This window comes from Lissotriton vulgaris, chromosome 4_1 (assembly GCF_964263255.1).
Source record: "Lissotriton vulgaris chromosome 4_1, aLisVul1.2, whole genome shotgun sequence".
Classification (NCBI taxonomy): Eukaryota; Metazoa; Chordata; class Amphibia; order Caudata; family Salamandridae; genus Lissotriton; species Lissotriton vulgaris.
In genome coordinates, this window is record NC_141691.1 from 61,151,038 (window position 1) to 61,168,442 (window position 17,405).

The 17,405-nt window shown below is 45.5% G+C and overlaps 1 protein-coding gene across 2 annotated transcripts in view; it reads right to left on the reverse strand.

Moving 5' to 3' along the window:
• Positions 1–14,313, reverse strand: part of KIF4A (kinesin family member 4A) — a 307,171-nt gene extending 292,858 nt beyond the window's left edge. For both annotated transcript variants that reach the window (XM_086918309.1, XM_086918308.1), the window contains exon 1: positions 14,104–14,313. The gene's annotated coding sequence lies outside the window, so the exon portion shown is untranslated. The remainder of the gene's footprint in view (positions 1–14,103) is intronic.
• Between the last annotated feature and the right edge of the window lie 3,092 nt (positions 14,314–17,405).

The window sequence follows — 17,405 nt, forward strand, 5'->3', positions numbered from 1 at the left end:
TCACAGCTGACCTTAGATTGACTGCTAATTCAGGTCAGTTTCTTCTGATAACTGAAAAGACTGTTCGAAAAAGGGTGCAAGAGACCTGGTCCAGAGTTCTGTACACACCAGGCACAGTTGAATGGCAGGCTTGAAGTTGAGGGGTCAACTAAGTCCGAACAACAACTTCAATTTGGAAGAGTAGTGTAAAATTAATAAAAATACCAAACTGTCAAATAAACAAGGGAAACCAAAGATATGAGTTTTAAATGTTTTGAATTAAAAATAGCACTAGAAAGTACTAAATGCAAAATGACAGTCTGTTATGGCAGACCAGGACCAAGGAGCACTTTGAAGCAGGCAGATATGGGTTTATGAGTGATACACAAAGCATGATTGCCAAGTCAAGGATTTTACCTTCAGACTTGGTCTGAAAATGGAGGCAAAGTAGAAAGCTGTATTGAGTGAAGTTGCACTGCCTAGGGGCAAGGTCCAGCTGAAGTCATTTGTTTAGGCAGAAAAGGATCATGTGTGCAGTGCCTTCATGTCCACCCATAGGTGTAACCAGGGAAATGAGTCATCCCCTCTCCTGTGTCCACACAAAACCGGTTTTAAGGACTGCTTCGCTCTCACTGCATTTGGAGCCAGCTGTGTTGGCCTGGAGAACAAAAGGTGTGCCTGCTGCCAGGGCTCACATTACATTTGCTTCTAAAAGCTTAGGCCTCACCTTGGCCCGTTTCAAGTTGATGAAGTTCCTGGCCCATTCCAACTATCCTTAACGCAAGGAAAAGAAACACCACCCACAACTAGGCTAGTGTATTTTTTATGGGAGCAGTTTTCACACATTATTGTGAGTGAGGCAATAGCATTAGCCTGGGACAGTTGGCCTGCTAATTAGCCGAACTGGAGCTCGGACACAAAAAAGCATACATTTCAAATAGATTTCAGCCTATTTAATAAAAATACTTCAAAATTTTTTTTATACAATTTTGAAAAATCGGCTATTCTAGCTGTTTACTGTCAAAAGTTAAAGTGTATAGTCTGTATGTTGACATTTTCCAGAATCCAGCTACAGTATTCCCAGTGACAGTTTGTGAGGGCATACCAACTAAGAAACATGCCAACTTTCATTTCACACATGTTCCACTTTTAAATGTCAGGCACCCTGACTTGGGTGGAAACAATGGGTACCTGGGAGAGACTTCATATTTAAAGGTAAAGTTCCCAGCCTGTTGGAAAGTGTTTTTAGGCTACCGGAGTCATGCTACACATGGTATGCCTGAAGCGATCTTTCACTGGCCAACTGTGGATGACACGATATGTGCTGCAATCCACAGGTCCATACCAAAGGGGATGATGGGTGGAGCATTTGAGCAAATCACAAACCCACCCCCAGTCAACTGATCTGGGTTAAATCCATTACCGTTCTTTAGCCCACTGCCACCCCAGTTCAGACATGGCCATATGCAGATCAGTCTAACCCTGTGCCTCATGGGAACAGTCCAGCCCTAACTGCCAATCCATGTCTTCCCTGGACCGGAAACAAGCATCCTGTGACTGGTTTCAGGTTCATAACCCTCATCATCCAGGCTATTTTGAATACAGTGGCAAAGTTAGCAAGAGGCCCACGTATGGTCATACCCTGCCAACTTAGGGCGAACAAAGATACAAAAGGGGATGATGGACGGAGCGTTTGAGCAAATCAAAAACTCACCCCCCCAGTCATCCGATCTGATTTATCCATCATTCTTCAGCTCACTCCACCACCCCAGATCTCTTGACTGGGGGTGAATGTTTTGATTTGTTCTGCATTCCGTCCATCAATTGAGTCTCTTGCTTTCTCACCCTAAGCGCCAGGTATGCCAGATGTAGGTCCTGGGCTCACTGTGCCACTGGAATCAAGCTATCCTGGCTGAAGAGGGGTGAAACCCCGAAACCGGTCCTAGGAGGCTTGTTTCCAGTCCAGGGAGGACCTCGCTTGGAAGTTCAGGCTGGACTGTTCCCATGAAGCACAGGCTCAAGACTGATTTGCATATGGTCTGGTCTAAACTGGGGTGGCATGGTGATCAAAAGAATGATGGATTTAACCCAGATCTCTTGACTGGGGTGAATATTTTGATTCGTTCTGCATTCCATCCATCAATTGTGTGTCTTTTGCTTGTAGGTAAGGTAAATGTGTCAATTGGGGATCCACAAAGGTAACTATATCCAACAGGGGAGCACAGGGACTTCACTAATATTTAGAAGGGGTAAGTGCACAGTTCTCAGTCGAGCAAAACAGGGTAAACTTGGAGGAGAAATCGTACCATAGGTGGCAATTTCCTACAATTACCAAGATATAGTGCCCTGCCATCTTGCCCCCCTGCATTTAATTGGGGAAAGGGATGAGGAGAATAAAAAGCATGTAGCGTTGTTCCAACTATCAGAATTACTCCTCTCCAACATTCCAGAATGAAATATATGGTGCCTGCCAATTATCCCAATTATCTGTATTTTTCCTCCCACCCAAATATTTAAATGCATAGAGCCGCAACGCAGTGTCCCGGGGGCACACCGTAGTGTGCACAGATTACTCCTGTTTACATTAGTTAAATAAAGAACTGCAGATTCAGGAGTGCACACCTCCAGTAATATGACAGAACCAGCGCAATATATATTCCATAAAGTACAGATGGGGCTGTTCCTGCATTTCAGTAGGAGAGTGGCCCCATGCAAAGAAGGGAGCTTTCTACCTATGTCCTTGCATCATACTAAAGACAGGGATGTAGTGAAACCAAAGCTGTCAGAAGGTGCACTGCTGTGCACAGAATAGAAGGTGCAATACCAACACCAATCCTTAGGAAGGGGCTGCATGTTTCCAGGGACAGCCTGGCATAAAATGCAGGTATGTGCAACAACATAGCACTCACCTACAGGGAAAACCCAGCCCCTCTTTAAACAGAGGCTGGGACACTTCGAATGAAAGACCACAACATGGTTTAAAACTGCAGCTTTTACCAACATATTCTACCATGCACTGGTAAAACTGTCAGTCAGCACCATGTACAGATCAATTTTGGCATTGATGGAAATTCTTGTTCTGCTTTTTTGCGTGAATCTAGACAGTGCACCAATTTATCATGGTGGACAGAGGAGGCCAGCAGCTCCCTTCCAACCACACCCTCTTCATTGCCCAAACACAAGAAAACAAAGTAACTGACATCTTGCTACACCCTGATCCTCTGCACCTTCAGCTCCCCTTCCAAATAAAGCAGACACCACTGACAGCATTTGCACGGCGTGGAATCCCCAAGTCGGTTGCCGCAAACAGGTAAAGACAAGATACCACAAGGTCAGAACTGCTCTGTGATTGCCCGAATTCTATCGCCTTCATTCACTGACCTTCATGCTTCAGACACTTGGCCCGCCTGGTGGATTCATTGTACAATTTAGCATTCCAATGTGTTTTTCCCCAAGGACCTGCCTCTTTGAATGAGTCTTTGATGCAGATTTCTACTACAGAGCAGTTGAAGGACAAATAAGCAAACGGCAGACTACTTTTTTTTGGGCAGTGTGGGGTGCTATGCTACTCCAGCTAAACCTAAGTGGCTATTGCTAGCTCCCACCTTTAACAAACATGCTTTATTTGGGTGAGGTCCATAATCTTTCCAGCACCTCCGAATACAGTCTTGTACTGGAGAGGCAGGAGAAACTAGCCTAATTGGCAAGGATGATTCAGCACTCTGTATATTCCGATGTGCCAGTCTCAGCTCAAATGGCACAAACAGCTTGTGCTACCCTTCACGGATCACAAGAGGGGGTCGCGTATGTGCATTATTTTAAGATACGGTACATTTCCTTTTCAATACAACAGCCACAGTCTTTACATACCATGTAACAAACCAGGCATCTACTCAACATTAATCAATACAACAATGTAGATGTGTCAATTGTGCTGATCCTGAAGCCACTGTTAAGTGACAGTACTTGTGGAAGCCACTTCTAAAATGCTTACGGTAATTCCATAAACCAAATTAATTGCAGATTACCAGGTCCATTACAAAAACACCAACCAATTCGCTTCTTGAAGCTGCAGCATACAAAGAGCTGACTCTGCTCGACCAGACAAGCTTCAGAGTGTAATGCTAGAAAGGTTTATGACTGAGGGACCGAAACCAACTTGGTAAAACACGAAACCGGTGAAGCTTGTTGCCTTAAAGTTTACTTCACATGCGACAGACAACTTCTGAAGACTTTGAACAAGGGGCAAACATCTCAGTATTAATTTTCCTAAAAAGTACAACATTTTAGATAAGCTGAGGGCTACACATTCAGCAAGTCGAGCGACTGAGTATGAATCTTGATAAGTAACTATTGTTCCAAAGAATAATAAGATTAAGATATTTTGTAATGCAAGGAAAGAGGGAATGGAGGAACGCACATACTGTAACAGTCGAGCTTCCACTAAGGCAGACCCATGCGAACCAAAAACTGCCAAGCAGTGTTAAAATGTACATGTTTACTACTCTGAGCCTTAGCGAAAGAGAAGGATCCAGATACAGTCAGGAAAGGTATAAAAAAAAAACCTGCATGAGCAACAATGGCAATCACAAATTAAAAACTGGAGGTAATGGACCTGCCACTGAAATCTCAAAGATCGGAGGATAAATTAAAGCATTGCAGAACGTGGATATTTGTGGTTAACCTGCTAATTAAAAACTTGAGGAAATCTAGTACCAACCAAAAACAGGCGCATGCATGGTCACATTTTAGAGTTGTTAGACCAACTAAAGTTCATGGCACCAAGACAACCAGGATCCAAGCAAAGGCCAATAGTAAGAGACCTATTATCAGCTCACATGCTTCAAATATGATAAGAATGACTACTTTACAATCTACCTGGCCATATGGTCATGTCAAGTCAAGTAACAATAGCTATTGCTACGGAAATTGCCAGGTGGGTCACGTAACAATAGCTATTGCTACGGAAATTGCCAGGTGGATCACAAAGCAGCTACGTCATGAGGAGCAAAGAAAATGTTTTGTTTTTAGAAACAGGACCAGAAAGTGTGGATCGTCTGTTGCATGAATCTAGTAGCTCCTCTTAAAAAGAAAAAATATAGTTTCAAGAAAGATCCACCGGCCACCTGCCCATTAACTAGATCAGGATCTGAAGACAAGGCGGGCAAGCTACTTTATCGATTTTCCAATACAGAGCGAGAAGCTAAAATAAACCCATCAGTTCTGGAAGGACAGTGGAAATTGATAGGTAAATGCTGAAACCACGAAAGCATTCGCCAATTACTAAAGAAACATATGTTGGACCGCAGCCCTTTGTGGAAAAATGGTCCGTCATGGGTCAAACTATCTACCCACGATGTTGATTCCATGTGTTCTCCTCTCTCCTTTTCCGGAGGACACCCCAGTTGTTGCTTCCTCTCCAATTTGCCCTGGTTATGGGGAAAAAATTGTTGAGTGGACATGGGAAGATGCGGAGGTCAAAGGGGTTGCAGTGGGCGAAGGTTGCGGAAGGAGGGACGAGGACATGGGGTCCCTCCACACCCATGGCATATTGCTTTCTGTTCAGCAGCCAAACTCACCACTCCAAGACTGATCTAAATTTCACAGAGAGGCATCAGGATTTACAGGAAACTGGGGGAAATCTACATAAGCCCTGGTGCGGAGAGAACAATAGTCCTTTTGGGGACTGCTTTAACTGCATATTGTGGGGAACAATTTCATGTACCTCGAGGTGCATGTTACAAGAGACCCATGTAGATGTAGAGATTTAAATACTGGCCTCTTACAATAAGAGGCACTTTTTGGAGAGGCGGAGAGTCCCCCGATATTCACAGTGGGAAGAAGCACAACCATCACAATTTCACCACCTATGCCTCCTCCCAAACCACCCATACTAGATCTCCCACTCCCCCAGTCCTTCATGGAGGTGAAATCCTTAGTCACTAAATTCCTTTGGTGGACAGCATACATATTATTTTCAAAAATAGAAATTCTTTTACTGGCAACTCCAGAATTAACTGTTCCAGCAAGATATCACGTACAGTTTTCTACAAATAAAGTGGCCACTTTGAACCCAAACATCTTATTTAAAGTGAACTCCAGCAAAGAGACTTCTGTAGTTCACATATCTTATTGTTTCAAGCTTGCTTGGGAACTACATACAGCATCACCTTCGCCCTACATTAATCTATGCAGATGCAGCCAGGACCAAAGTAATAATCGGTAGACTTCCAACACAATGGTCCATCAATATCTGTGAAGCACACACATGAACGACACGCAAAGGTCCACAAAGTTAATTCCAGGTTTGACCACAAGACTCAAATGCATCACAGATTAGCGCAGAACACCTAAAGACTCAAGTCGGACCTTTAATCAAAACAAGAATTCTAAAGCACTGATCGACTTGAAAAGCATGGTACTAAACCACCTAAGCAACAAACAATCCACTAAAGCCTCATCTTCAAACAGGTTGCACCCTTATCTGCCAGGAGCAAACATGCAGAACTCCAAAGCTCTGGGTGCTTCTTAAAAACATGAAGTGCTTTCATCCTTTATAGAGTGGCACTATCTGGGGGAAAAAACTTGCAGGGAAATAAAGCTGTGTGCTGAGCAAACCTTGTATGTTAATCGAAGAAGAGCACCCTGAAACTTTTCACTGAAACACAGATCCCCCAAACCCATACTCTAATTAACAATGACATAAATGGACAGCTAAAAGGAGATGATGTAAGTTAGTCCAGCAGCCCTCCAATGACCAACAATTAGACAGCATCTTCCTCTCCATTCAGACTTAAGCACAATAAACATTAAGACGTTTACAGACGTCAGTCCACATTACATACTGTAAGAATGTGCAGGTTTTTGCCTGGCACTAGCTAGTGGGTGGGAATGACTCCTAGGGGTAAATCTACCTATTTTGCAGCTGTTCCGTCTCGTCTTACTGCAACCAGGCCCAAATTGGTAGGCATAGGCTTTTTAAGATGGCAAAAAAAAAAAAACACATCAACCACCTATACTAAACTTGGGCTCTGTGTGTCAGTCATAGGGAAAGCCCCAGTGTCCTCCCAAATCGAACACTAAAATCCCATTGTAAGCAGGCACCAAACCCCCTACAAACCAAGAAACAGAAGTCTGCTAGGAAAAATGCAGGGCCCTCCAGCAAACAGACAGTGGATTTCAAAGAACTGACATATGGTCTCTCCCTTTCAAGTGCCCCCAATGTTCAATATGGCCCAGGCCTCTGAAGCAGGATTTAACACTGCATTCAAAAGGAGGTCCATACCCCCACACAGCATATTGTGAATTCTGGAGTTCTCTGCCATTGAGGTCAGCTCCTTGTTTGCTCCAGTCAGGCATTTCATTCTTTTTTCATGCTTATTCGGAGCTAATCACAGCAGGAGAGCTAGCCTTCTGACAATACAGGCATGTAAAGGGTAACTTTCTAAAAGTTGGTTTTTCTTAAAATCCAACTTCACTATTGAATTGGATTTGTAACAACAAACTGATTTAATTTTTCTTCAAGCTTGTCCCTTTCCCAAGGTACAGTATTAGCATTTAATATTGCGGACCAGGATTTCTCTATAGGTCAGCAGCCTTCCTACAATAAGCATTTGCAATGCAATAGGTCTCGCATTAGGAAAGTTTGAGCTATTGGTCTTGTAAATGAATTTTTTATTATTTATGTGTTGGTTTTGAAAATGGCTAAATTAATAGCTTTGTCATTTACAATGCCAATAGTTATAACTTTCGCAAATGTGACACCTATAACCTGGGGTGGCACCGAGTGATGCTGGAGTGGCGCTGAGTGATGCAGAGGGCAGAAAGCCACAAAAAACGAGTCTAACAGAAGGCAGAAAAAGAAGGGAAAATAACGGAGGGCAGAAGTGCACAAAAAACGAGTCTAAGAGCAGAAAGGCACAACAAGAATTAGGTGGACGACGGAAGCGAGTGTAACACAACTAGGGGGAGTGGGAGCAGGAGGGGCAACAGACTGGTGTGGGAGTAGCAGGTGGGGAGGAAGGGAAAATAAGGACACGGAGGAAGCAACGTGGAGCTCAAGGGAAGACTCACACAAAAAAGAAGGGAGAGTGGTGGAAAACAACTTGTAGGAGACAAAGGGGCAAACGCTAGCGCTTATTTTGTAAAAGGCAGAAAAATCGCTTAGCCACACCAGCGTATGCATTATTTACACAAAAACGTAAAAACATTGTAATCCTGCAGATGCTTATAAGGAGAATCTGAGTGTATTTAGGTGTAAATGAAAGCACCATAAAATTACATATGGTACCATAATGCTAGAGAGCCAACAAGAATTAGGTGGACGACGGAAGCGAGTGTAACACAGCTGGGGGAGAGGGAAGGGGCAACAGACGGGTTTGGGAGTAGCTGGTGGGGAGGAAGGAAAAATAAGGACACGCTGGAGGAAGCAAGAGGAGCTTGAGGGAAGACAGTCGGATGGTGGGCGGGGGAGAACAGGGGTGGGAGGGAAGCGCTGGCTCTCGGCATTGCGTGGGTGGGGGCGCATGCCTTTGAAGTGTGAAGCAGGGGGCGGGGGAGCGGATCCCTTTGAAGTGAAGCCCTCTAAAGCAGGCGGCTCGGGGAGCAAATGGCAAGCGCGTGCACATGCACTATGTAATCCGCCTGGTGTTTCAGAGCTTGGTTTGCCCTCAATACTCTCGTCCTATTATCCCTTGCCGGATTAATAGGACAAGACCTAAAAATAGATTCATGAGGAAGTCACAACAACAAGACAACTTTAAATTTCCACATGTTCTGCTTTTAAATACCATGCACCCTGCCTTGTGGACTTTAAGGCCTACATAGGGTTAACCTAATATCTAAAATTAAGGTTTTTACTTGTCAAAAGGGGTTTGCATTGGCAGATCACAGTGCATGTTTTCCACGGTTAGGCTACAATGGTAGGCCTGAAGCCATGTTTGAACTGCCACTGTTGTATGGCAGAGCAGGTGCAGCAGTCCAAAATAGCCATGTAACTTCCAGGCCCTGTGTAAATGTGGTTCCATACACAAGGATATAAAGGCAAGTTAAAGACATCAATCAGAATATTGTATCGTAATTGCATTTTACATCACTTACTACCCCTCACAAGACGTCTAAGCACTTTTTCAGCAAGTAGCACGCTACTCCAGAACCCATAAAGGATTAGTTGTTAATTTTAAACATTAAAACAAGGAGGACAGGCATTTTACTGCTTATTCACATTGATAAAGTGCTCAAAGTTCTAAAGTCAGCAAAGATATAGGGTCCACGTAGGAAGCTGGCTCTGTATATACTATAACATAGTACAGCATAGAAAGTGCACAGAGTCCAGTGGAGCCCCAAAGGTAGGCAGAGTTAAAAGTAGATAATGCCCAACTTCTCTCTTTGTGGTAGTGTTGTCGAGCAGTAAGGCTTTATCAGAGGGTAGTGGTAAGCATGTATCATACAAACTCAAGTGAGAAATATTGTCACACACTCAGACTGAACTCGGAACAATTTGTTTGTATAAAAATATTATTTAGTTATTTCATTTCTAAAACCAAGCCGGGACTGGTGCAGGTAAGTGTAAATGGTACTTTTCAAGTAGGTCGAACAATACAAGCAAGCTGAAAGAAAAATGACAGGTTTGTGGATAGACACTGAATAAAGTCAAAGTGCAGTGGTAGTCTGGCAAGGGGGGGAGGGGGAGTTACTACAACAGAAGCCCAGCTTCCTACAGTCCAACAGGTGAAAAGTCCATGGTGAGCAAGCAGAAAAAGTATATTCCTACACTATCCAATGTCCTCATAGGTTTATCCTGTAGCACTCCCACATTGTGCCGCGCCCACAGAGCTAAAGCAGGCAGTCCTTGCACAAAACCTGTACAAAAAAAGCGTTTTAGTCAAGCCAACTTAGAACCACTAGCAAAGCAAAGACCTCTTTTCAGGAACCTGAAATGACAAAGCTAAATGGTCTGGTTTATTGAAATCACAAAAGATAGTCTTATATCATCTACAGTTCTTAAAAACTGACTGAAACGCATACATAGATGCGCGCGCGCACACAGCAGCAGGATTTCAAACATATGGTCTGCCACAGACTGCATTCACCCATGGAAACGTAGACCATGCAAATCCTGTTGTCACTGTTCTTCGCATTGGATAGGATCCCACTGATGAAATCAAAACCACTATGCGTTCCGATCCCACCCTAAGACAGATTAAGAACTGTGGGTCACAAATAACTGAGAAGAGACATCTCAATGCTTTCCATCTTAATGTTTTTCTAACCGCCTCCATCATTGCATTTCTACCAAAACATGGTCACCGGCCAATAACACTCAAACTCTACAAATTAAAGTGTTGTTTCAACTCAGCCAAGTTAGAACGTTCCTACCAGTACCGGGACACCAATTAATACAAATAACCTAACTCTGGCATCCAATAGTATCAGCTACCAAACTCCTCTGTGTAGTAAAGGAAGATGAAGAGTCCAACACTGCATTCTATGATGCCATGAACATTCTAATCAGTAAAGCACCGCAGAGAAGTAGTTTACTACACTCTGCTGGACAATCTCCTAGATACAGAGAATGAAATAAAGAAATGTACTGATCCTGTGCACTATTTGCTAATAAACTCAAGTCAACTCGAAACCAGTTTGGGTTGCAGAGAACCAATGCTGATTTGTCTGGCTGCGGGTAATTTGGGATATTATGGACACTAATGCAATCTTTTTTTATGTGATGGTGATTCGATTACTAGTATTATTGGTAGTACCGGTGATTTTTACTGAATAATTGGCTATTACAAAATAAGAGTGAGCGGCGACGACAATAATAATATTACCCTAAGCTATGTTAGGGAGATCGTAGATGCACCAGACAACCAGTTATTAAATATCAATCACACATGCAATAACCCCCATAGTCAATCTCGAGGGTAAAAACCATTTGTAGCTTAACATCGCATACGTTCCGGGTGCACACTGATTGAGCATGGTCTCATACATAAAAAGACTTGCTTTGACTCCGTACTCTCAAAATAACAAATAATTTATCAATATGTTTTCTTACTAATAATTGCACCACACAACATTTTTAGTATCTAGGGGGAAGCTTGACAATGTGCTTTTACTAACAGTAACCCAAATGCATTAAAATGGCTGCCGAAAACGCGGGATCTTTACTGTGCATGCGTTTGCTACACTCATGTGGTGTGACGTACCATTGCTTGGTGGGAATTCTTTGCAGCTGCGCACTATTAAAGAGGGTTGCTTCATGTTTAACATACTAAAGCACTTGCTGCTGCTTTAACTAAGCCATGTTCGTTCTGCTGAACTATTAACGCTATAGTTAAAATAAAGTAATGGGAATAGAGTAGAGATAAGTGGTATACAGTGCATTCTTTTATTCTCGTATTCTAAATGGCTTCTCTTTGACTTTGCTGTTAGCTCGTATTTGGGCCCGACGGGTGTTCTCTGAACTCCATCTTGAAAGAGCTGCGTCTGCTCAGGAACTCTAAATCCCTGAAGCATTGGCATTGAAACGCAGCCAAGTCCTGGCTCACTCACAATATCTGTGAGAAGATGAACATTTGACCCCACAAGAGGAAGACAACCTACCAAATAATTATTACAATGTATAAATTGAAACTAATACTGACCTGCAGAGAGGGGTGTGACGCTGGAGTTGCACTTAGCTGAGAGTACCTGTCCTGTGCCTCTCCCGAGCTGTGCCTGTCCTCACCTGAAACTCTTGGGAGTCCTGTCTTTGTCCCAGCCCGTGGCCAGGGTTGGTCTTCACACCATGTTCGGTAAATACAATTCTGTGTGGGTATGTCATTGTATCGTTTCCCTTTCTCACCCTTCCCAGGTGAGAATGTCTAAAAGAAATCTTGCAATATTTCTACACATCATAGCATTGGTTATTTTCCTAATTGAAAAGACTAACTGCTTTGGGCTCTGACATTTAAGACTTTGTATAGATAAAGGGTTTGGACCTTTTCCCCGAGTCTGTGGTTATTTTATGCCTGTAAATGTTATTTTCTACCCATTATGCTAACACCCTTTCGCTCCCTTAGGACTTGAGGTACAATTGACATGGGTTGGTAAGTCAAGGTGTACAGGTATAAATCCTAAAAAGGTGATTAATAATCCTGATAGGTGGACAGTAAAGCAGGGTTACTTGTTCAGAGTGTGTATGTTTATGGGCCCAGGTGAGCATGGTAATTGAGCAGGCAACCCCGCGCTCTAACACGACAAGCAAAAAAAATACACTTTGTGAACAACAAAATTCAAACGGGCGCAAATTGAAAGTGTGGACAGCAAATGTCAACATTCTTAGGCTTAATCAATCAAGATGTGAATTATAGCAGCAAAACCACCTCAAACTCCTCCAAAAACACGAGCAACAAATCAACCCCAATAACGATAGGCAGATCGAAGGAATGCAGTCCGGGCGACAACACAAGCCATTTACAATCCTCCTTTGCCACCAAGCAATTCAGATTTAAATTTGCGATATTAGTGAGGTGCACGTTTGACAAGAGGTTTGATCTGTTCCCAAATCACAAATAAGGACCACTTTTAATAAACAATCTAACAGTACTACAGCCCTCTGACGACCAGACGGCTCACGGTTACCATGGCATCAACCACTCGGCGTTGGACACGGGCCGACATATGTCACTACACTTGCTAGTCAGTGGTTCCACACACCAAGTGCAGAGCCCCGTATGCAGGAGACCATATACATCTTTAATTTTTGTCTTGTCAAGAGCTAGTGAAAGATGCGACTCCATACCCTTAAGACTACAGCTCATCTGCTATACAGTGATATACCAATCAACAACAAGTGTCAACGACTTATTGATAAAGCAGAGTACTGCTGACATGCATCAGGCCTATGAGAGGTTTAGTCCTGAAGGGTTCTCTCTCAGGGAGGCGTACTCTAGCGATCAGACTGCAGCGCTGGGGCATAGCCTTCTTCAGCACTTGGCGGAGATCAAACAGTCAACGACAAGCTCTGGGATCACAAAGAGTGAAAGCATGCAACAGAAGCACATCTGTGGGTTGCAAGCGACTTGCGCGACAGGTACGACCTTAGGACGCAACATGGACTGCACTGTCAGATAAACAGTCCTAAACCCGAAAAGTAATTCATCTATTGGCAAGTCAAGACATGTCCCGGCCACTGTCTAAGTGGACTAAAACCACAACAAAATGACAGCCTAAGAGGGGCACACATCCTCATCAGTAGCAGAGCTTTGAATCAATCACCTGAAAGGAGCCCTCCAGCGATTAAAGGGGAAAGTGCTGGGGGCTGAGCTGCAAGTCAACTAGCAACCATAAAATCACAAACCGTACTGCACCCCAATGAAATGGTTGGCGAGATGCCAGTGCTCAGTGACATCACAAGCTGGACGTGTTCCAGAAGGTTAGAGGCCCCACATGGAGTAAACCAACTCAGCAACTCTAGTTTCTTATCAGATGCCCTGCTAATCTGCAGGACAACCACTCATCCTACTGGTCAGTATCTCATTTGCACACTGCCCTACTCCCCAAGACAGCCCCTCCTTCCTGCAGCACCCTGCTTCACCTGCCCCAGATCCCACATTCAAGTGCAGTCAGTCTACCTTCGATGCAACCACTCCTCCCTCCACCATCAGTGCCTCACCTCCCCCGGTCAACACTTCAGCATGACAGCCACCACTGCCCCTATGCTGTCCCACCAATCCTACATCCCTGGAGTGGTGACTCCAGCTTCCACCCAGGCCTTCCTAATGGGCCATCTATAGAGAACCCCACACTTTATCCAGCCATTATGCCACCACTTACTCAGGACAATCACCCCAGTCCCCTACACTGCAAGGACCTCTACCAGAACACCCAGGCCCCAAGACAATCCTCCTGGCCTACAGCCCTCATGGTAGAGACTTCGGTCTCCCCTCCCCGTCCCTTACAGATTGGTACACAGGTGCTTACATGCTACCTAATGACAACCCCCGGGGAGACAAGTGTAGACCCTTGGGGCAGTATGCAGAGTACTGCCCCGACCCTTCACTTCATGCGGCCTGCCTCGGGTCACCCGGCACAGACTGCCAGCCTCACCCATGGCCACTGGCACCACCCCAGGCTCAGTACCTCCTCCGTGCGTGGCGGGTCTCCTTCCACTGGTAGGCGCCTCCTCTCAGTCCTGCGGTGTTCCCGCGCCTTCACCCCCGGTCGGGTTCTCTCTGTCCCCGGAATATACTCAGATTTTCCAGCCTCCTTCTTCTGGGATCTATGCTTACGTTCTTGCACCGGAGGCGACTTACAATTAACCGCCAACTTTCAAAACTGACACAAAGCGGAGAGCCAATCATGTTCCTGCCAAGCTGCACGCTGCGTCATGACGCAAGCACGCTACGCGTGGAACAGGGCGTAGAAAAGAGACGTATGTGACGTCACGTAAAAAGAACTGCACTGCAGCTACATAGCGTTCTCATGGAAAGTGTAGAGTGAACATTACCGAAAGCATGCTATTCGAAAGCGCTGTGGCTGTTTTTAGGGTCAATCAACAACGGTAACGTAATGTAGTATTATACGTATAATGTTTCATGAAGCACTACTGTAAATATTTAACAAGTACTTTTTGATATGTTGTCTACATTTCTGTTGTATAGCGCTAATAATGAAGCCATGTTTTATTCTTGGTCTGTTACAAATCAATAATTAGGAAGTAATTTCCAAATGGAACAAGGCGCGTTTAATTGCCTCGTCTTTTCCGGGATCAGCGACCGTCCAAGATGGCGCCCTCTGGAGTAAACAGCGCTCAGTGAATAATTGAATTACAGCTTAATGCAGTTTTTATTTATTTATTTTTGCAAATTTAGATTCAGCGTGGACATAGCCGAAGGCATCAGATTTATTTATGCGTTTTTATATAGCGCGGACTTTACCCGAAGGTGTCCCATAGCTGCCAAGGTTTCAGATTGCTTATGTGTGACATGCTAATAATTTCAGTGTAATTATGAGTGACATTCAACGACTATGAGAGACACTTTCCCGTGTGCCAAAAATCAAGCAATAAAGACGAGAGAAACATATACATATCAGAAATTACACCCATTTGAGCAACTAGGAACTCTGAGATCTTAAAACTGTTGCATAGCACCCGAATTTTATGGCAATACCGGAGGCTCCTATTATGCTTTCTTATCTTGCTTTATTACACACAGCAGCCAAGATAAGTAAACAAGCATTGGAAATGCAATAGGTCTCGCATTAGAAAAGTTGGAGTTATTGGTATTGTAAATGACATATGTTATTTATTTGTTGGTTTTTAAAATTGCTAAATTGATGGCTTTGTCATTTACAATGCCAATAGTTATAACTTTTGCGAATGGGACACCTATAGCATTTGGAATGCAACATATTTTGTATTTACGTGACTTAGATGGCAGCTCTTGTCGTTAGGCCACATCTCTAGAGAGCAGGAGAGTGCAGCAGGGGAGAGAAGCACAGCAATGCAATAGGTCTTGCATTAGGAAAGTTTGAGCTATTGGTATTGTAAAGGACACATTTTTTATTTATGTGCCTGTTTTGAAAATAGCGAATTAATAGCTTTGTTATTTACAATGCCAATAGTTTTATCTTTTGCAAATGTGACACCTATTGTAACACAATATGTGTTGTGAGGGTGAGTGAGGGTGAGGTGTTGAGGCTGAGTGAGGCTGAGTGAGGGTGAGGGGTTAAGGGGGAGGGGTCGAGGGTGAGGGGTTGAGGGTGAGGGAGGGTGAGGGGTTGAGGGTGAGGGAGGGTGAGGGGTTGAGGGTGAGTGAGGGTGAGGGGTTGAGGGTGAGTGAGGGTGAGGGTGGGTGAGGGGTTGAGAGTGAGTGAGGGTGAGTGAGGGTGAGGTGAGGTGTTGAGGGTGGGTGAGGGTGAGGCTGAGGGGTTGAGGTTGAGTGAGGGTGAGTGAGAGTGAGGGTGAGTGAGGGGTTGAGGGTGAGTGAGGGTGAGGGGTTGAGGGTGAGTGAGGGTGAGGTGTTGAGGGTGAGAGAGGGTGAGGTGTTGAGGGTGAGAGAGGGTGAGGGGTTGAGAGTGAGTGAGGGTGAGGTGTTGAGGGTGAGTGAGGGTGAGGGGTTGAGGGTGAGTGAGGGTGAGGGGTTGAGGGTGAGTGAGGGTGAGGTGTTGAGGGTGAGTGAGGGTGAGTGAGGGTGAGGGGTTGAGGGTGAGGGGTTGAGGGTGAGGGGTTGAGGGTGAGGGGTTGAGGGGGAGGGATTGAGGGTGAGGGGTTGAGGGTGAGTGAGGGTGAGGTGTTGAGGGTGAGGGGTTGAGGGTGAGTGAGGATGAGGGTGAGTGAGGATGAGGGGTTGAGGGTGAGTGAGGGTGAGTGAGGGTGAGGGTGAGTGAGGGTGAGTGAGGGTGAGTGAGGGTGAATGTGAGTGAGGGTGAGTAAGGGTGAGGGTGAGTGAGGGTGGGTGAGGGTGAATGTGAGTGAGGGTGAGGATGAGGGGTTGAGGGTGAGTGAGGGTGAGGGGTTGAGGGTGAGGGGTTGAGGGTGAGTGAGGGTGAGTGAGGATGAGGGGTTGAGGGTGGGTGAGGGTGAGTGAGGTTGAGGGTGAGTGAGGTTGAGGGTGAGTGAGGGTGAGTGAGGGTGAGTGTGAGTGAGGGTGAGTGAGGGTGAGGATGAGGGGTTGAGGGTGAGTGAGGGTGAGGGTTGAGGGTGGGTGAGTGAGGGTGCGGGGTTGAGGGTGAGTGAGGGTGAGGGTGAGTTAGGGTGAGGGGTTGAGGGTGAGTGAGGGTGAGGTGTTGAGGGTGAGTGAGGGTGAGTTAGAGTGAGGGTGAGTGAGGGGTTGAGGGTGAGGTGTTGAGGGTGAGGCATTGAGGGTGAGGGTGAGTGAGGGCGTGTGAGGGGCGAGTGAGGGTGAGTGATGGTGTGGGTGAGGGGTTGAGGGTGAGTGAGGGTGAGGGGTTGAGGGTGAGTGAGGGTGAGTGAGGGTGAGGTATTGAGGGTGAGGGGTTGAGGTTGGGTGAGGGTGAGGGTGAGTGAGGGTGAGGTATTGAGGGTGAGGGGTTGAGTGAGGGTGAGGGGTTGAGGGTGAGTGAGGGTGGGGGGTTGAGGGTGAGTGAGGGTGAGGGTGAGTGAGGATGAGGGGTTGAGGGTGGGTGAGGGTGAGTGAGGTTGAGGGTGAGGGTGAGTGAGGGTGAGTGAGGGTGAGTGAGGGTGAGGGGTTGAGTGAGGGTGAGTGAGGGTGAGGGGTTGAGGGTGAGTGAGGGTGATGGGGTTGAGGGTGGGGTGAGGGTGAGTGAGGGTGAGGGGTTGAGGGTGAGTGAGGATGAGTGAGAGTGAGGGTGAGTGAGGGGTTGAGGGTGAGTGAGGGTGAGGGGTTGAGGGTGAGTGAGGGTGAGGGGTTGAGGGTGAGTGCGGGTGAGTGAGGGGTGAGTGAGGGTGAGGGTGAGGT